Genomic DNA, 20,888 nt, shown 5'->3' with positions numbered 1-20,888 from the left:
AGCTTGAGATAACTGTGTTATTTCCTGCAGAGACGAGTCCTGACTGGATGAAGTGATGGCAGTCTGTGCTGGATAAAAGATGAAGAACTTCACCTAGATACGTCACTGGTGAGTCAGTGTTACCTATACACTGACACTATACACTGTATACTGTATACTGAACTGAAGGGTAAATTGACTAGATCAATGGATGTTTGACAGGTTATAGTTTCACACAGAAACTATTTTTCTGGAATAATCTGGTTCAGGTATATGATGACCTCGTCGCATGACCCCGTCACATGACCCCGTCACATGACCGGGGGGCCCACAGTGTCTTAACAGCCCGGTGCCCTGGCTCCCCTTAATCCACCCCTGCTTATAACAGTACAGATCACGTTAACCCTGGTGATCTAGTGGCAGCTAAGGACGAAACATTGTAGAAGACAGAGTTAAGTAGGCCCAAGGTAAGACTGTGGGTCTCCGAGACTTGTAATGGAGGGCATGAGCTGACAAACAATTCCCCAATGGGGGTCCATTTTTTAATAAATAAAATAGCACCATCACAGCCCCCTTGCCCAAAATTCACCGGCCTATAACAGTACAGAGCACATTCACCCTGGTCATCTAGTGATTCTGGATGATGAGGATGAGGATAAGGAGGAGGATAAGAACAAACAGACCAAATCTGGAAGCGTATACCCATGTGTTGTTGTGAAGAGGTGCATGAGAATACACCTCCCCAAAACAGAGAATGTATTTGAGGTTATGTTTCGCTGTTTTCACTTGGTGGTGTACAGAAGTCTTTCCCAGTCCAGCCCTTGTTCATTTTTATAAGAGTCAGCCTGTCAGCATTTTCAATTGACAGCTGGATGCGCTTATCTGTTATAATTCCACCAGCGGCACTAAAAACTCGCTCTAACAGAACGCTAGCAGCAGGGCAGGCCAGGACCTCTAAGGCGTAGAGAGCCAGTTCATGCCACGTGTCCAGCTTGGATACACAATATTTAAAAGGCACAGAGGAATCCCGGAGGACGTTTGTACGATTTGCAAGGTACTCTCTCACCATCTTCCCAAACATTGCACTTCTTGTGACAGCACCCCTTGCCTCTGTGCCGTCACGGCGGGAGGGTCTGAGAAAACTGTCCCAGAACTTTTCCACTGTGTCCCTGCCTGAGCTGGATTGTACTTCTGTCTCTCTCGCTTGGACTCCTTGGTTGTACAACAAACTCTGACTTCTGCTGCCAGCGTTCTCACATGGGAATTTTCGAAGTAATTCCGCTAGAAGGGCCCTCTAGTACTGCAACATTTTAGTACACCTCTCTCCCTCTGGCAGAAGAGATTGAAAGTTCTCCTTGTAGCATTGGTCTAGAAGTGTCACCAACCAGTAATGAGTGTCACCCAAAATTTTTATAATGCGAGGGTCACGTGAAACACAGCGCAACATAAAGTCAGCCATGCGTGCCAGACTGCTGACAGGCAAGACTTCTGTGTCCTCACCAACAAGATGGCTAACCATGCTGTCCTCCTCATCCTCATCCTCCTCCTCTCTGTCCTCAGGCGATCCCCGCTGAACTGATGGTATGACAGCTGTGCTTGTAGTACTGTCTATAGCGCATGAAAGTAGCTCCTGTTCTTCCTCCTCCTCATTATCTACCAATCCACGTTGAGAAGACATGAGGCTGGGCTGAGTGTAATCCCCCTGTATGGTTCCTTGCTCCATGTCCTTGTGCTCTGCCTGCAATGCATCCTCTTTAATTGTGAGCAGAGAGCTTTTCAGAATGCTAAGAAGCAAGATGGTGAAGCTAATTATTGCGTCATAGTAACATAGTAACATAGTTAGTAAGGCCGAAAAAAGACATTTGTCCATCCAGTTCAGCCTATATTCCATCATAATAAATCCCCAGATCTACGTCCTCCTACAGAACCTAATAATTGTATGATACAATATTGTTCTGCTCCAGGAAGACATCCAGGCCTCTCTTGAACCCCTCGACTGAGTTTGCCATCACCACCTCCTCAGGCAAGCAATTCCAGATTCTCACCGCCCTAACAGTAAAGAATCCTCTTCTATGTTGGTGGAAAAACCTTCTATCCTCCAGACGCAAAGAATGCCCCCTTGTGCCCGTCACCTTCCTTGGTATAAACAGATCCTCAGCAAGATATTTGTATTGTCCCCTTATATACTTACACATGGTTATTAGATCGCCCCTCAGTCGTCTTTTTTCTAGACTAAATAATCCTAATTTCGCTAATCTATCTGGGTATTGTAGTTCTCCCATCCCCTTTATTAATTTTGTTGCCCTCCTTTGTACTCTCTCTAGTTCCATTATATCCTTCCTGAGCACCGGTGCCCAAAACTGGACACAGTACTCCATGTGTGGTCTAACTAGGGATTACAGAGGCAGTATAATGCTCTCATCATGTGTATCCAGACCTCTCTTAATGCTCCCCATGATCCTGTTTGCCTTGGCAGCTGCTGCCTGGCACTGGCTGCGCCAGGTAAGTTTATCATTAACTAGAATCCCCAAGTCCTTCTCCCTGTCAGATTTACCCAGTGGTTTCCCGTTCAGTGTGTAATGGTGATATTGATTCCTTCTTCCCATGTGTATAACCTTACATTTATCATTGTTAAACCTCATCTGCCACCTTTCAGCCCAAGTTTCCAACCTATCCAGATCCATCTGTAGCAGAATACTATCTTCTCTTGTATTAACTGCTTTACATAGTTTTGTATCATCTGCAAATATCGATATTTTACTGTGTAAACCTTCTACCATATCATTAATGAATATGTTGAAGATAACAGGTCCCAATACCGACCCCTGCGGTACCCCACTAGTCACAGCGACCCAGTTAGAGACTATACCATTTATAACCACCCTCTGCTTTCTATCACTAAGCCAGTTACTAATCCATTTACACACATTTTCCCCCAGACCAAGCATTCTCATTTTGTGTACCAACCTCTTGTGTGGCACGTAGGTTTGAGCGAAACAGGTCGGTCATTTTCATAAGTCGCCGACTTTTGGCACAGTCGGGTTTCATGAAACCAGACCCGATCCCTGTGTGGGGTCGGCCATGCGGTACGCGACTTTCGCGCCAAAGTCGCGTTTCAATGACCCGAAAAGCGCCATTTCTCAGCCAATGAAGGTGGACGCAGAGTGTGGGCAGAGTGATGACATAGATCTCAGTCCCCACCATCTTAGAGAAGGGCACTGCAGTGATTGGCTTGCTGTCTGCGGCGTCACAGGGGCTATAAAGGGGCGTTCCCGCCGACCACCATCTTACTGCTGCTGATCTGAGCATAGGGAGAGGTTGCTGCCGCTTCGTCAGAAGCAGGGATAGCATTAGGCAGGGTCCATTAACCCCCAAACCGCTTGTACTGTAGCGATTTCCACTGTCCAACACCACCTTTTGTTTGGAGGGACAGTGGAGGCTACATTTTTTTTTCCTCAGCGCTGTAGCTCATTGGGCTGCCCTAGAAGGCTCCCTGATAGCTGCATTGCTGTTTGTACACCGCTGTGCAAACCAACTGCTTTTTTCAAAGCACAAATCCTGTTGTTCCTTCCTTTCTGCAAAGCTATCTTGTTTGTTTGTCCACACTTTTTATTTAATTTGTGCAGCAGTCAACTCCTTGTTATTGCTGCCTGCCATACATTGCTGAGATTACTGCAGGGAGATAGTAATTGTAGGACAGTCCCTTTTTTTTTTTTTCTCGTTACATCTGTTCAAGCCACTTTCTGCCACAGAAAATATGCTCTAATACAGTGGCCCAGATTTATTCACTAGTCTCCCTGAATAAAAAAAAAAAGGGTGGAGATTAAAATTGGCAAATCTGCATCAGTGGCAGTCCTGTGTGTGGCATCTGTGTCTCATTTTCTGGCACAGAAAACATACAGTCTAACAGTGGGCCTGATTTCTTGCCAATTCTCCCAGAAATAAAAAAAAAAAATAGTGGGAGATTAATATTGGCATTTGTGCTTGAGTGCCAGTCGTGTGTGCCATGTCTCTCAAATTGTGGAGCACAGAAAGCCTAGTGTCTGTTTTGTCTTTTGTTTTTTGTATTCTCCCTGAAAAAAAAAATAGTGGGAGATTAATATTGGCATTTGTGCTTGAGTGACAGTCCTGCGTGTGTGGCATCTCTCTCATTTTGTGCCACAGAAAACCTAGTGTGTAACATTGTGCCTGATTTTCCTTGCAGTCTCACCCACCTATAAAGGGATATCTAAATCCTACAGAAGTTTGAGTTCACCTTGTAAGTTGTTTTACAGTAACAAATACCGTTAGTTTGGTTACAATTTTCAAACAATGAGGAAGTCTGGTGGAAGAGGTCGTGGCCGTGGGCGGTCATTGCCAGCTGGTAATGATGGTAGTGGTGGTGGAGCATAAGGTGGTCGTGGGAAAAGCAATATAGCACCTAAGTCTCGAGTTGTGGAGCCAGGTTCGTTGTCTGGCTACACAAGGCCTCGAACGCTCCCTTTTCTGGGAGTAGGAAAACCGCTTTTAAAGCCGGAGCAGCAAGAGCAAGTTTTGGCTTTCCTTGCTGACTCAGCCTCTAGCTCTTTTGCCTCCTCTTCTGAAACTGGTAAATGTAAAAGCAGCGCGTCGTTAGTGGATGTTCACGCTCAGGGACAAGTCGCTCCATTGTCCTGTTCAGCAAAAACAACAACAGAGAAGGATGCGTCAGGCGACACAACGGGTTACTCCATGGAGCTCTTTACACATACCGTTCCTGGGTTAGAAAGTGAAACAGTTAACAGGCCATGCCCATTACAAGTTGAATCGGACATGGAGTGCACAGATGCACAGCCACAGCCAGATTACTATGCTGTTCCTTTGACTCAGACCACATCATTGCCCTCGCAGTGTACTGATCCAGAATCAGACCCTGATGAGACTATGGTGCCCCGTCACAAACGCTATACCACCGGCTTAGGGTGGTTTCACACTTGCGTTTTTGTCTGCAGCGTTTTTTGCACAAAAAACGCATGCGTTTTTTTTCCCTATGTTTAACATTGAAAACGCATGCGTTTTTTGTTGTACGCGTTTGGTCGCGTTTTAAAATGCATGCTTTTTTTGCTGCATGCGTTCTTTTTCAGAAATGCAACTTGTAGTATTTTTTAGAGCGTTTTTTGGACCAAAAAAAAACGCATGTGTTTTCATGCGGTTTTTTTGGGTCAAAAAATACATTGGAGTCAATGGGGACGCATGCATTTTTTTGTGCATGCGTTTTTTTGCGTTAAAAAACGCATGCGTTTTTATATTAAAAAAACAGAAAACACACTGATATGCCACCCCCCAACATAAAGGTGATAAAGGGATCCTAACCCTACCCCTAACCCTACCCCTAACCCTAAGGGATCCTAACCATAACCCTAACCCTACCCCTAACCCTAACCCCTTTAGGGTTAGGGGTAGGGTTAGGGTTAGGATCCCTTAGGGTTAGAGGTAGGGTTAGGGGTATGGGTAGGATCCCTTTAGGGTTAGGGTTAGCAGTAGGGTTAGGGTTAGGATCCCTTTAGGGTTATGATCCCTAACCCTAACCCTAACTTTCTCTTTATAGAGGGTTTTTTTACTTTATTTTGATGATTGGCGGCTGTCACACATTTCTCAGCATGCGTTTAAAAAAACGCAAACGCATGAAAAAACGCATGTAAACGCGTCAAAACACCGCGTTTTTTTCACCACATGCAAAAACGCATGCGTCAAAAGAACGCAGCGTTTGCACGCCATGCGTTTTTTTGCGTTTTTTACCGCAAAAACGCACCCAAAAAAACGCAAATGTGAAACCAGCCTTACACGGTAACACAGACGAAGTTGCACACAAGATAGAAGAGGAGGTCATAGATGACCCAGTTGTTGACCCCAATTGGCAGCCATTGGGGGAACAGGGTGCAGGTGGCAGTAGTTCTGAAGCGGAGGAGGAGGGGCCGCAGCAGGCATCAACATCGCAACAGGTTCCATCTGCCGGGCCCGTATCTGGCCCAAAACGCGTGGCAAAGCCAAAACCAGTTGGAGGACAGCGTGGCCATCCGGTTAAAGAAGCTCAGTTTGCAATGCCTGAAAAGGTATCCGATGCTAGAAAGAGTGCAGTCTGGCATTTTTTTTAAACAACATCCAATTGATCAGCGCAAAGTCATCTGTCAAAAATGTTCAACTACCTTAAGCAGAGGTCAGAATCTGAAAAGTCTAAATACAAGTTGCATGCATAGACATTTAACCACCATGCATTTGCAAGCCTGGACTAACTACCAAACGTCCCTTAAGGTTGTAGCACCCTCGGCCAATGAAGCTAGTCAGCAACGCTACATCCCTTCCGTCACTGTAAGGCCACCATTTCCCGCACCACCTGCAGTATGAACTATGCTGTACCACGCTACGAGCTACCCAGTCGACACTTCTTTTCGAGAAAAGCCATCCCAGCCCTCAACCAGCATGTTAAAGAGCGCATCGTCCATGCACTCAGACAATCTGTGAGTACAAAGGTGCACCTGACAACAGATGCATGGACCAGTAGGCATGGCCAGGGATGTTACGTTTCCATCACGGCACACTGGGTGAATGTGGTGGATGCAGGGTCCACAGGGGACAGCAATATTGGGACAGTTCTGCCTAGCCCACGGTCTAGGAAACAGCTGGCTGTAGCCGTTCGCCCCCCCTCCTCCTCCTCCTCGTCCTCCTGCAGAAGCGAGAGCTCATCCACAGACCGCAGTCACACAACCACTCCATCCGCAGCTGCCACTGTTGCACACCAGGTGTCCCATTATGGGGCAGCTACTGGCAAGCGTCAGCAGGCTGTATTGGCTATGAAGTGTTTGGGCGACAACAGACACACCGCAGAAGTTCTGTCCGAGTTCTTGCAGAAAGAAACGCAGTCGTGGCTGGGCACTGTAGATCTTGAGGCAGGCAAGGTAGAGAGTGATAACGGAAGGAATTTCATGGCTGCCATCGCCCTTTCCCAACTGAAACACATTCCTTGCCTGGCTCACACCTTAAACCTGGTGGTGCAGTGCTTCCTGAAAAGTTATCCGGGGTTATCCGACCTGCTCCTCAAAGTGCGCGGACTTTGCTCGTATATTCGCCGTTCGCCCGTACACTCCAGCCGTATGCAGACCTATCAGCGGTCTTTGAACCTTCCCCAGCATCGCCTAATCATCGACATTGCAACAAGGTGGAACTCAACACTGCACATGCTTCAGAGACTGTACGAACAGAGGCGTGCTGTTATGTATTTGTGGGAGGATACATATACACGGGCAGGCAGTAGGATGGCAGACATGGAGTTGTCAGGTGTGCAGTGGTCGAAGGTACAAGACATGTGTCAAGTCCTTCAGTGTTTTGAGGAATGCACACGGCTGGTTAGTGCAGACAATGCCATAATAAGCATGAGCATCCCCCTAATGCGTCTGCTGATGCAAAGTTTGACGCACATAAAGGAGCAGGCGTCTGCAGCAGAGGAAGAGGAAAGCCTTGATGACAGTCAGCCATTGTCTGGTCAGGGCAGTGTACAGGACGAGGTAACATAGTAACATAGTAACATAGTTAGGCCGAAAAAAGACATTTGTCCATCCAGTTCAGCCTATATTCCATCATAATAAATCCCCAGATCTACGTCCTTCTACAGAACCTAATAATTGTATGATACAATATTGTTCTGCTCCAGGAAGACATCCAGGCCTCTCTAGAACCCCTCGACTGAGTTCGCCATCACCACCTCCTCAGGCAAGCAATTCCAGATTCTCACCGCCCTAACAGTAAAGAATCCTCTTCTATGTTGGTGGAAAAACCTTCTCTCCTCCAGACGCAAAGAATGCCCCCTTGTGCCCGTCACCTTCCTTGGTATAAACAGATCCTCAGCAAGATATTTGTATTGTCCCCTTATATACTTATACATGGTTATTAGATCGCCCCTCAGTCGTCTTTTGTCTAGACTAAATAATCCTAATTTCGCTAATCTATCTGGGTATTGTAGTTCTCCCATCCCCTTTATTCATTTTGTTGCCCTCCTTTGTACTCTCTCTAGTTCCATTATATCCTTCCTGAGCACCGGTGCCCAAAACTGGACACAGTACTCCATGTGCGGTCTAACTAGGGATTTGTACAGAGGCAGTATAATGCTCTCATCATGTGTATCCAGACCTCTTTTAATGCACCCCATGATCCTGTTTGCCTTGGCAGCTGCTGCCTGGCACTGGCTGCTCCAGGTAAGTTTATCATTAACTAGGATCCCCAAGTCCTTCTCCCTGTCAGATTTACCCAGTGGTTTCCCATTCAGTGTGTAATGGTGATATTGATTCCTTCTTCCCATGTGTATAACCTTACATTTATCATTGTTAAACCTCATCTGCCACCTTTCAGCCCAAGTTTCCAACTTATCCAGATCCATCTGTAGCAGAATACTATCTTCTCTTGTATTAACTGCTTTACATAGTTTTGTATCATCTGCAAATATCGATATTTTACTGTGTAAACCTTCTACCAGATCATTAATGAATATGTTGAAGAGAACAGGTCCCAATACTGACCCCTGCGGTACCCCACTGGTCACAGCGACCCAGTTAGAGACTATACCATTTATAACCACCCTCTGCTTTCTATCACTAAGCCAGTTACTAACCCATTTACACACATTTTCCCCCAGACCAAGCATTCTCATTTTGTGTACCAACCTCTTGTGCGGCACGGTATCAAACGCTTTGGAAACATCGAGATATACCACGTCCAATGACTCACCGTGGTCCAGCCTATAGCTTACCTCTTCATAAAAACTGATTAGATTGGTTTGACAGGAGCGATTTCTCATAAACCCATGCTGATATGGAGTTAAACAGTTATTCTCATTGAGATAATCCAGAATAACATCCCTCAGAAACCCTTCAAATATTTTACCAACAATAGAGGTTAGACTTACTGGCCTATAATTCCCAGGTTCACTTTTAGAGCCCTTTTTGAATATTGGCACCACATTTGCTATGCGCCAGTCCTGCGGAACAGACCCCGTCGCTATAGAGTCCCTAAAAATAAGAAATAATGGTTTATCTATTACATTACTTAGTTCTCTTAGTACTCATGGGTGTATGCCATCCGGACCCGGAGATTTATCTATTTTAATCTTATTTAGCCGGTTTCGCACCTCTTCTTGGGTTAGATTGGGTAGCGAGCGAACAGGAGGAGAAGGACGAGGAGAATGATGGGGATGAGTATTTTTTTAATGAGGAAGCTTCTCCGGGGCCACTGGAAATTGGTGGCGTGGCAAGGCCGGGTTCTGTTTTTTTGAGGGACACAAGTGACGTAGATTTGCCTCTAACTGCCCTTCAACCCAGCACAACCGCAGATTTGACAACTGGAACTTTGGCCCACATGGCGGATTATGCCTTACGTATCCTCAAAAGGGACCCACGCATTATTAAAATGATGACCGATGACGATTACTGGTTGGCCTGCCTCCTTGATCCTCGCTATAAAGGCAAATTGCAAAATATTATGCCACATGAGAACCTGGAACAAATATTAGCAACCAAACAATCAACTCTTGTTGACCGTTTGATTCAGGCATTCCCAGCACACAGCGCCGGTGATCGTTCTCACACGAGCTGCAGGGGGCAGCAGACCATAGGTGTTAGAGGTGCACAAATCAGAAGTGGCGTTGGACAGAGGGGTTTTCTGACCAGGTTGTGGAGTGATTTTGCTATGACCGCAGACAGGACAGGTACTGCAGCATCAATTCAAAGTGACAGGAGACAACATTTGTCCAGTATGGTTACTAACTATTTTTCATCCCTTATCGATGTTCTCCCTCAACCGTCATTCCCATTTGATTACTGGGCATCCAAATTAGACACCTGGCCAGAATTGGCAGAATATGCATTGCAGGAGCTTGCTTGCCCAGCAGCTAGTGTGCTATCAGAAAGAGTATTCAGTGCTGCTGGTTCAATATTAACCGAAAAAAGGACTCGTCTGGCTACCCAATATGTTGATGATCTAACCTTCATTAAAATGAACCACTACTGGATTTCGAATTATTTTGCCCCACCTTTCCCGGCTGACACCTAGCTTTCCTATGAAAAGGTCTTGCTTGTGGACTGCTCTGACTGAGTTTTCCAATCTCGTAATTTGCAGCAGCTGTTTGTCCAGCATACGACATGTTTACACCTCCCTAAATGGCCAAACTCCCCCCACGGGGCCGTGGTCTCGCCGCTTGGCGCAAGCACCCGTGAGAGTGCCGTTTGTCTGAAGAGGTGGGTGTGCACGCTTTTGGTCGACGGCACTGCAACTGGGTCCCTCATAGTACAATAAAGTGTCTCTGGCGGTGGTGGCGCTCAACCAACGCCAGACAAACCGTTGTAACATGAGGGGCCCTGGGCCTGTACCGCCGGCCACAAGACAGTTTCCCACCCCCCACCCCCCAGCTCAAACAGTGCTCTACGATTTGCAAAATTATCTCTCACAGCTCCACCAATGTTTAGTCTATGCGCTGACATCCTTCAATGCCTGGCACTGACAATACCAATGTGTTGACATGTATGATGCTACTTAAAATAGTCAGGGGCAGTGTCCTATATTTACACCAGTAAATACTTTGCGCCAAATTACTAGGTCTGAAACTCAGCAGAGGAGCCCACCCCTGTACCTAAGTATGTCACCCTTCTGTTTTTTGGTTTTGTTGTATTGCGAGACATTAACATCTATTTATTTTTTGGGAGTACTAACTGTCAGACACTCCTTACAATCGGCCTCCGCTGACAACACCAATGCTGCCTGTGTACCCCTGCAAGATAATTCCAAGTGCATAGAGCCCACTTTTGTTATGTTAGACCTACTAAGCCTGTCTGCGGTCCCTCCTTCCAATAGTCCTCCACTGACCAGACCACTGCTGCCCGTGTACCCCTGGAACCTATTTTAAAGTGCCTACAGCCTACTTTTCTTATGTTAGGCCTACTAAGCCTGTCTGCGGTCCCTCCTTCCAATAGTCCTCCACTGACCACACCATTGCTATCCGTGTACCCCTGGAACCTATTTTTAAGTGCCTACAGCCTACTTTTGTTATGTTAGGCCTACTAAGCATGTCTGCGGTCCCTCCTTCCAATATTCCTCCACTGACCAGACCACTGCTGCCCGTGTACCCCTGGAACCTATTTTAAAGTGCCTACAGCCTACTTTTGTTATGTTAGGCATACTAAGCCTGTCTGCGGTCCCTCCTTCCAATAGTCCTCCACTGACCAGACCACTGCTGCCCGTGTACCCCTGGAACCTATTTTAAAGTGCCTACAGCCTACTTTTGTTATGTTAGGCCTACTAAGCCTGTCTGCGGTCCATTATAGAAATTGTCCTTCACTGACCACACCACTGCTGCCCGTGTACCCCTGGGACCTATTTTAAAGTGCCTACAGCCTACTTTTGTTATGTTAGGCCTAATAAGCCTGTCTGTGGTCCCTCCTTCCAATAGTCCTCCACTGACCAGACCACTGCTGCCCGTGTACCCCTGGAACCTATTTTAAAGTGACTACAGCCTACTTCTGTTATGTTAGGCCTACTAAGCCTGTCTGCGGTCCCTCCTTCCAATAGTCCTCCACTGACCACACCACTGCTGCCCGTGTACCCCTGGAACCTATTTTAAAGTGCCTACAGCCTACTTTTGTTATGTTAGGCCTACTAAGCCTGTCTGCGGTCCCTCCTTCCAATAGTCCTCCACTGACCAGACCACTGCTGCCCGTGTACCCCTGGAACCTATTTTAAAGTGCCTGCAGCCTACTTTTGTTATGTTAGGCCTACTAAGCCTGTCTGCAATCCCTCCTTCCAATAGTCCTCCACTGACCAGACCACTGCTGCCCGTGTACCCCTGGAACCTATTTTAAAGTGCCTACAGCCAACTTTTGTTATGTTAGGCCTACTAAGCCTGTCTGCGGTCCCTCCTTCCAATAGTCCTCCACTGACCACACCACTGCTGCCCGTGTACCCCTGGAACCTATTTTAAAGTGCCTACAGCCTACTTTTGTTATGTGAGGCCTACTAAGCCTGTCTGCGGTCCCTCCTTCCAATAGTCCTCCACTGACCAGACCACTGCTGCCCGTGTGCCCCTGGAACCTATTTTAAAGTGCCTACAGCCTACTTTTGTTATGTTAGGCCTACTAAGCCTGTCTGCAATCCCTCCTTCCAATAGTCCTCCACTGACCAGACCACTGCTGCCCGTGTACCCCTGGAACCTATTTTTAAGTGCCTACAGCCTACTTTTGTTATGTTAGGCCTACTAAGCCTGTCTGCGGTCCATTATAAAAATTGTCCTTCACTGACCACACCACTGCTGTTATGATGTGGTGGTTTAGGAGCAACATGTAATGAGCTCTGAAGGAAATGGTATCTGTACTGACCGCAGTCCCTAAGCTCAACACCACACTAGAAGTAGCCGTGGGATGTACCTGTCACTCCCTAGACATCTCGACACAGCCTAAGAGCTAACTACCCCTAAAGATAGAAGCAGGAAAACTATCTTGCCTCAGAGAAAATTCCCAAAGGATAGATTAGCCCCCCACAAATAATGACTGTGAGTGGAGAGGGAAAAGACATACACAGAATGAAACCAGAATGAGCACAGGAGGCCAGTCTAGCTAGATAGATAGGACAGGATGGAATACTGTGCGGTCAGTATAAAACACTACAAAAATCCACGCAGAGTTTACTAAAAACTCCACACCTGACTAAAGGTGTGGAGGGTAAATCTGCTTCCCAGAGCTTCCAGCAAGACCGAATTAATTCATATTGATAAGCTGGACAAACATAGAAAACACAGAACAGATAAGTCCACAATCTGTGGACAGAAAAGCGCAAGCAAGAACTTAGCTTAGCTGAACTGGTCAGGATAACAGGGAAATCCAAAGAGATGTGAATCCAACCAGAAACCATTTACAAGTGGCACAAGCTGAAGGGAAAGCCAGGCTTAAATAGCCGAGCAGAAACGACGATCAGGTGGAAGCAGCTGAAGACAGCTAACTCCAAGGAGCAGCCATACCACTAGAAACCACAAGAGGGAGCCCAAGAGCAGAACTCACAAAAGTGCCACTTAAAACCACCGGAGGGAGCCCAAGAGCGGAATTCACAACACACTGCTGCCCGTGTACCCCTGGAACCTATTTTAAAGTGCCTACAGCCTACTTTTGTTATGTTAGGCCTACTAAGCCTGTCTGCGGTCCCTCCTTCCAATAGTCCTCCACTGACCAGACCACTGCTGCCCGTGTACCCCTGGTGTTGTGAATTCTATTGTCGGGCTCCCTCCTGTGGTCATGAATGGTACTTCGGCTGGTTCTGTCCATGGACTTCCTCTGGTGGCTGTGGGTGTTTCTGAGTTTCCTTCCACAGGTGACGAGGCTAAGTCGTTAGTGGGCTGCTCTATTTAACTCCACTTAGATCTTTGCCCCATGCCAGCTGTCAATGTTGTACTATTGGTCTAGTTCACTCCTGGATCGTTCTGGTTACCTGTTTACTCCAGCAGAAGCTAAGTTCCTCTTTGCTATTTTCTTGTTTGCTATTTTTTCTGTCCAGCTTGCTATTGTGAATATTGCCTTGCTTGCTGGAAGCTCTGGGACGCAGAGGGGCGCTTCCGCACCGTGAGTCGGTGCGGAAGGTTTTTTTTCCCTGCACACTCTGCGTGGCTTTTTGTAGGTTTTTGTGCTGACCGCAAAGTTACCTTTCCTATCCTCTGTCTGTTCAGTAAGTCGGGCCTCTCTTTGCTAAATCTATTTCATCTCTGTGTTTGTGATTTCATCTTACTCACAGTCAATATATGTGGGGGCTGCCTTTTCCTTTGGGGAATTTCTCTGAGGCAAGGTAGGCTTTATTTTCCTTTTTTAGGGCTAGCTAGTTCTGAGGCTGTGACTAGTTGCATAGGGAGCGTTAGGAGCAATCCACGGCTATTTCTAGTGTGTGTGATAGGATTAGGGATTGCGGTCAGCAGAGTTTCCACTTCCCAGAGCTTGTCCTGTGTTTTTGTAGCTATCAGGTCTTTCCGGGTGCTCTTGACCATCAGGTCCATTCTTGTCCTAACCACCAGGTCATAACAGTACAGCTGGCCCAAAGTATTAATGCATCTCAATAGAGGGATAAGAGAAGTTCTGAGACCATTTTTTTTTCTTTGCAGTGTGTTTTGTCTCTCTTTTCCCCTTTACCTCTGGGTGGTTCAGGACACAGGTGTAAACATGGACATTCAGGGTCTGTCCTCTTGGATGGATAATCTCACTACAAGGGTACAAAACATTCAAGATTTTGTGGTTCAGAATCCGATGTCAGAGCCTAGGATTCCAATTCCTGATTTGTTTTTTGGTGATAGATCTAAGTTCTTGAATTTCAAAAATAATTGTAAATTGTTTCTTGCCTTGAAACCTCGCTCCTCAGGTGACCTTGTTCAACAAGTAAAGATCATTATTTCTTTGTTACGTGGTGACCCTCAAGACTGGGCATTTTCCCTTGCGCCAGGAGATCCGGCATTGCGTGATGTAGATGCGTTTTTCCTGGCGCTTGGATTGCTTTATGACGAACCTAATTCAGTGGATCAGGCAGAGAAAATCTTGCTGGCTCCGTGTCAGGGTCAGGATGAAGCGGAGATATATTGTAAGAAGTTTAGAAAGTGGTCTGTGCTCACTCAGTGGAATGAATGTGCCCTGGCAGCAATCTTCAGAAAGGGTCTCTCTGAAGCCCTTAAGGATGTCATGGTGGGATTTCCCATGCCTGCTGGTCTGATTGAGTCTATGTCTTTGGCCATTCAGATCTATCGACGCTTGCGTGAGCGTAAAGCTGTGCACCATTTGGTGGTACTATCTGAGCATGGGCCTGAGCCTATGCAATGTGATAGGACTTTGACCAGAGCTGAACGGCAAGAACACAGACGTCAGAATGGGCTGTGTTTTTACTGTGGTGATTCCACTCATGCTATCTCCGATTGTCCTAAGCGCACTAAGCGGTTCGCTAGGTCTGCCACCATTGGTACGGTACAGTCTAAATTTCTATTGTCCGTTACTCTGATTTGCTCTTTGTCATCCTATTCTGTTATGGCATTTGTGGATTCAGGTGCTGCCCTGAATTTGATGGACTTGGAGTATGCTAGGCGCTGTGGTTTTTTCTTGGAGCCCTTGCAGTATCCTATTCCATTGAGAGGAATTGATGCTACGCCTTTGGCCAAGAATAAGCCTCAGTACTGGTCCCAATTGACCATGTGCATGGCTCCTGCACATCAGGAGGATATCCGCTTTTTGGTGTTGCATAATCTGCATGATGTGGTCGTTTTGGGGTTGCCATGGCTACAGGTTCATAATCCAGTATTGGACTGGAAATCTATGTCTGTATCCAGCTGGGGCTGCCAGGGGGTACATGGTGATGTTCCATTTTTGTCAATTTCGTCTTCCACTCCTTCTGAAGTTCCAGAGTTTTTGTCGGATTATCGGGATGTATTTGATGAGCCCAAAGCCAGTGCCCTACCTCCTCATAGGGATTGCGATTTTGCAATTAATTTGATTCCTGTAATACCAACCAACACCCTATCATAAAGGGTGAAAAAGAGGCATTAAGCGCTAATGATGTATTAAAATACTTAATATTTTATTATTACACAAAAAACAATAAACAATAAAAACTTCAATACAAGAAATTACAAAGAAATTACTGATATGGCGCATACAAGAGAAGGAATAAACGGACAAGACTGCAATATATTATGACACCTTCAAAATATCTTCATGGGAACCAGCCCTATACAGATAAAGAATATTACATAAAGCGGCAGGCACATATCAAGTTTGATTGCTGAAAAAGCGCATCTGGCTAATGAGTTGATATGTAAGTATATCTGCTATAATAATTAAAATATAAATTACCTCGTATAAAATACTTTGGTTTTAATCAAAAAACACATATCAATATAGACATATGTGCACCACCTGAAAACCAGGGGAGAAAAAGAGTTTTTTTGCAGAAAATCACCAGAATGTATTAAATAAGCAGTAGTGACAAAACACCCATTATTCAAAAAATACTAGTATTTATGGTAAACAAATTGAAAATAAATAAATCCGCACCATTAGCAGGTAAAATAAAGGTGCCTAGTGCTGTGCAAAACAACGCAAGTGTGTGTCAGCAGTAGAAAATACTAGTATTTATGGTAATAAATATTTTTTTGAATATAAATATATCTGCACCATTAGCATGTAAGATAAAGGTGCCTAATGCTGTGCAAAACAACACAAGTGTGTGTCAGCAGTAGAAAAAGCTATAGGCAGGATGTAAGCGTGTCTGCTACGCTAAAGAAAGTGCCAGGTACAAAATAACAAACAAGTATGTTGAAAGAAGATATGTATTAGCAGCTAAATCCTGTATACCTCACTGTGAGTCCTTCCTTGTGTGCCCATCAGCGACCCCGACAGCGCCGTTTCACCTGGTGGCTTCTTCAAATGGGGGCATGTATGTGCGCTGCCTAGCCCCGTATATTTATACCCCTGCTCACAGCTGAGTCTAATGTCGGCATTCGTGGTTCTATATTGCGCATGCGCCGACAACCGAAGCTCCCACATAGAAAGTGAAGTCTTCCTAGACTCCGCACTGGGGATGCAAGCGAGAAACGCTCAACATCGCCGATGATGGGCGGAGTAGGAAGACAAAGGGAAGCTCTTATCTGCGCATGCGCCTTCCAAGTGCCGAGGTAGAATCGCAACTATACAATACTATAGAATAAGCTATACTGGCTAAAAAGATAATGCTACATGCGCTCCAAAATAAGTGAACGATTCAATAAAAGAATTAACCCTGTGTACACTAGTGATACCGCACCTATAAAGTGAGTGTATACGTATATAAGAAATATAACAACTCTGCCATAATATGATGACAATTCTATTAATATAAACAGTAATATGAATATTATACTAAAAATAAGAATATTAAGTATATACATTACAAAAAAGGTATATATGGTAACTGTAATAAGTAAACCCACAAGTACATGACATCAATAAATAATAAAATAATAAAACTATAAAGAACACCATTATATTAATCAATGTGTGAATTTTAAAGGCAGTGCATATATTAAAAAGCTTCCCTTTGTCTTCCTACTCCGCCCATCATCGGCGATGTTGAGCGTTTCTCGCTTGCATCCCCAGTGCGGAGTCTAGGAAGACTTCACTTTCTATGTGGGAGCTTCGGTTGTCGGCGCATGCGCAATATAGAACCACGAATGCCGACATTAGACTCAGCTGTGAGCAGGGGTATAAATATACGGGGCTAGGCAGCGCACATACATGCCCCCATTTGAAGAAGCCACCAGGCGAAACGGCGCTGTCGGGGTCGCTGATGGGCACACAAGGAAGGACTCACAGTGAGGTATACAGGATTTAGCTGCTAATACACATTTTCTTTCAACATACTTGTTTGTTATTTTGTACCTGGCACTTTCTTTAGCGTAGCAGACACGCTTACATCCTGCCTATAGCTTTTTCTACTGCTGACACACACTTGTGTGGTTTTGCACAGCATTAGGCACCTTTATCTTACATGCTAATGGTGCAGATATAAAAGTGAAGATAGAATGGCACCAAGTGTTTTCTCCACAAATGTGATATAACGTGGAGTTCGCCTAGACTGCAAATCAACAGCGCTGGAAAATGAAGACTCAATTCAGAACCACTGCGGCATGCGATAATCAATAGCATTAGGGTGGTGCTCAACAAAGAAGCAATGAAGATCCAGGAAATGAAGAGAAATAAAGTGGCACTCACCCAATATTACTATATGAGAAATGTCCTTTATTCAGAGTATACACTCACAGACATCTGGTGGAGAGGCGGCTTGGTAGGAAGGAAGGTGCAAGAGGAGGCAAGAGGATGATGGCCGTTTCGCGCCTGCGCGCTTCAACGGGTCCAGGTGCGTGAATTAAGAACGTCACATCCTATATAGAGGACTAAATATCTTGGTGTGAACAGGTGATACCATTAAAAACATATTTGGATACAAACACCAAATTATGCTAATAAGCACAAGCATAAACGCTTTCTGTATATACTATACATAATGCTAATACAGTAAATATAATTCTTACAGGAAAATAGACATGTCCAATTTGTCATTCAATCCTATTGCGCCTTGCGCATTCGTTTCAATAATCCACCTCGCTTCTCGTTGTAGCAATGCATTACCCCGATCTCCTCCATTCTGGGGATTTTTTACGATTTCCAAGCCTGCAAACCGCAAAACATTCGGGTTTGCGTTATGTATATCGCGCATATGTTTGATAAAGCGGGGACAGCCCTTCCCAGAGGAGACCGAACTATAATGTTCTCTAAACCTATGGTAAAGTGGGCGGATAGTTTTTCCGATATAGAAGGAATGGCATGGGCACATAATTAAATAAACCACATACTGTGATTTACATGTTATTAATTGACGGACTGTGTGACAGATGGGACCGATATGAATCTGATTATCAAGTAGTCTAAATCGACAATAACTGCAGTTTCCACATTTGTGGTTACCTGTAGGTTGCAGTTCCCTCAACCAATTTGAGTTTTCAATGATTGACAAGCGGTTTTTCACAATGAGATCCCCCAAATTTTTTGTTCGTCTGTAGGCGAAAATTGGGTGATTTTTTGTCAAAGATGAAAGTTCCCGATCAGACTGCAAAATGTGCCAGTTTTTCTGTATAGCCGCATAAATTACTTTATTCATCGGGCTATGCATAAACGTAAATACAAATTTATGACTATCACTGTCACTAGGGGAACTTTTTATTTTTTTACGATTTTTGAGCAGGTCTTCTTGTACTAATTTTCTAACCCTATTTTCCGCTACAGACAGAATTTTAGGGGGATAATTTCTTTCCAGAAAATTGGTTTTGAGTTCAGCTATTTGTTTATCAAAAACTTCCTCATTATTGATAATTTTCCTATATCTAACCATCTGGCTGTAAGGTATGCTGTTTTGAATTTCTGCAACACGTGAACTCAGTTCTTGTTTAGCTAACGTGCAGAAATTTTTTATTTAATTTTTTTAAAAATGCCTTATTTTGAATTTCTGCAACACATGAACTCAGTTCTTGTTTAGCTAAACAAGAGCTGAGTTCACGTGTTGCAGAAATTCAAAATAAGGCATTTTTAAAAAAATTAAATAAAAAATTGGTTTTAATACAGATTGAAACAAAACAAAAGAAAAAAGATAAATTTTTGAGAGACAAAAATGATTTTGCCACTGGGCAGATTTTCTCCTGGAACAAGTTTAGTAACAAAAAGAGAAATTTTCAAAGAAATCAATCTTTTAGAAAATTTAATAAACGAAAAACGCAAAGAGACGGATGGGTAACGGACTCTGATTCTAGTGGGGTAGAAGAGGGTCCAGACAATCAAGGAGCCATAGCTGTTTGCCTTCACAGTGATATCCCTTTAGAAAAAAGACCCGACGAGGTGGACGAAAAAAGAAACCCACAAAAGAAACGCAAACAAGTATCCTGGAGAAAGTGATAACTGATAATAATAAATTGCAAATAATTAATTTGTCTAAGAGAACTTTGACCCAGGAGCAAGAAAAAGTACTATCGTTGGGTTTAAATTTTTGCATCCCAGAGGAATTTAATTTTACAGATTTCAAGATCGATCTGTTCAAAGCCACAAGAAAGCTGCATCTAAAAAAATTTTTTTCTAATATTAAAGAGAAAAAATCCTCTTCTGATATTTCCACAGAAAGTCCTGCCCGTATTGGGAGTTTAGGCTTCATGGCTTTTCCACCTACTGATCAGAAAGATATTGAAGATGCATGGCTCCTTGCCAATCTGGATGAATCAATGGCCACAATACGTGATTTAAATATTATTACAGAGGCTACCCCCAGTATAGAACCTTTTAAAGGGGGCACAAAATCAACGTTTATGCCTCCCATCTCACCAGGAAATGCTGTAGACTTATTCCAGGACTTGGTGATAAAGGACGTGGAAGCCATTCTATATCGCCGTCCCCAAAAAAATTTGTCAAGGGAAGAGGAGAATGCTATTCATGAAATGCAGCAGTGGAATGACACAATATTCAGGAAAGCAGACAAGGGGGGCAATATAGTTATTCTTGATAGAAGTTACTATATTGAGGAGGCAATGTCCCAGTTGAATGATAGATGCACATATACTCCGTTAGATTTCAATCCTACCTCGAAATTTAAAGAAAAATTGAGAGCGCATTTAAATAAATATGTAACAAAAGGCGTTCTATTAAAAAATAAAGCAGAGAAACTGCTTCCTGAGCATCCTACCATCCCTAACTGGTACAGTTTGCCAAAAATTCATAAACATGCTACTAAACCGCCCGGAAGACCCATAATATCGGGCATTGGCTCATTAACGGAGCCCTTGTCTAAATTCCTGGATTGGTTGCTCAAACCCCTGCTGCATAAAGTTCCCTCCTTTGTTAAGGATTCTGGGGATTTTTTACTAGCTTTACGCGCTTTAGACTGGCAGCCCACTTTTTCATTGGTCTCAATCGATATCGTGAATTTGTATACACGGATCCCCCACAATAAAGGCATCGAAGCAATACGTTTGATATTACAGAATTGTAATAAAGACCAGGACTTCATTGATTTTATCACTGAAAGCCTGGACTTTGTATTATCCCACAATGCATTTAGGTTCATTAATAAATGGTTCCTACAACGAACCGGAACCGCAATGGGCACGCCGGTCGCATGTGTTTTTGCGAATTTATTTCTGGCAGTATTTGAGGAACGGTACATAACCTCTATTAATAACCCGTTTTTACGGTTCATACGTGCCTATTATAGGTTTGCAGACAATGTCTTTATTGTGTGGGACAGCTCAAAACAGGATTTTGAGAATTTCGTTTCTTATCTCAATAATAATAATGATGATAATATGCAGTTTACCGCCGTAT

The 20,888-nt window shown here is 44.4% G+C and overlaps 1 long non-coding RNA gene across 1 annotated transcript in view; it reads left to right on the top strand.

The window, feature by feature from the left end:
• The window catches only part of LOC138667408 (uncharacterized), a 41,567-nt gene that overhangs the window by 6,569 nt on the left and 14,110 nt on the right, over positions 1-20,888 (top strand). Inside the window, exon 2 of the long non-coding RNA XR_011318745.1 lies at positions 31-108. This is a non-coding gene — a long non-coding RNA (uncharacterized lncRNA). The remainder of the gene's footprint in view (positions 1-30; positions 109-20,888) is intronic.

This window comes from Ranitomeya imitator, chromosome 2 (assembly GCF_032444005.1).
Source record: "Ranitomeya imitator isolate aRanImi1 chromosome 2, aRanImi1.pri, whole genome shotgun sequence".
NCBI classification, from domain to species: domain Eukaryota; kingdom Metazoa; phylum Chordata; class Amphibia; order Anura; family Dendrobatidae; genus Ranitomeya; species Ranitomeya imitator.
The sequence above is the reverse complement of the archived record's forward strand: the minus strand, read 5'-3'. Positions and strand labels throughout refer to the sequence as shown.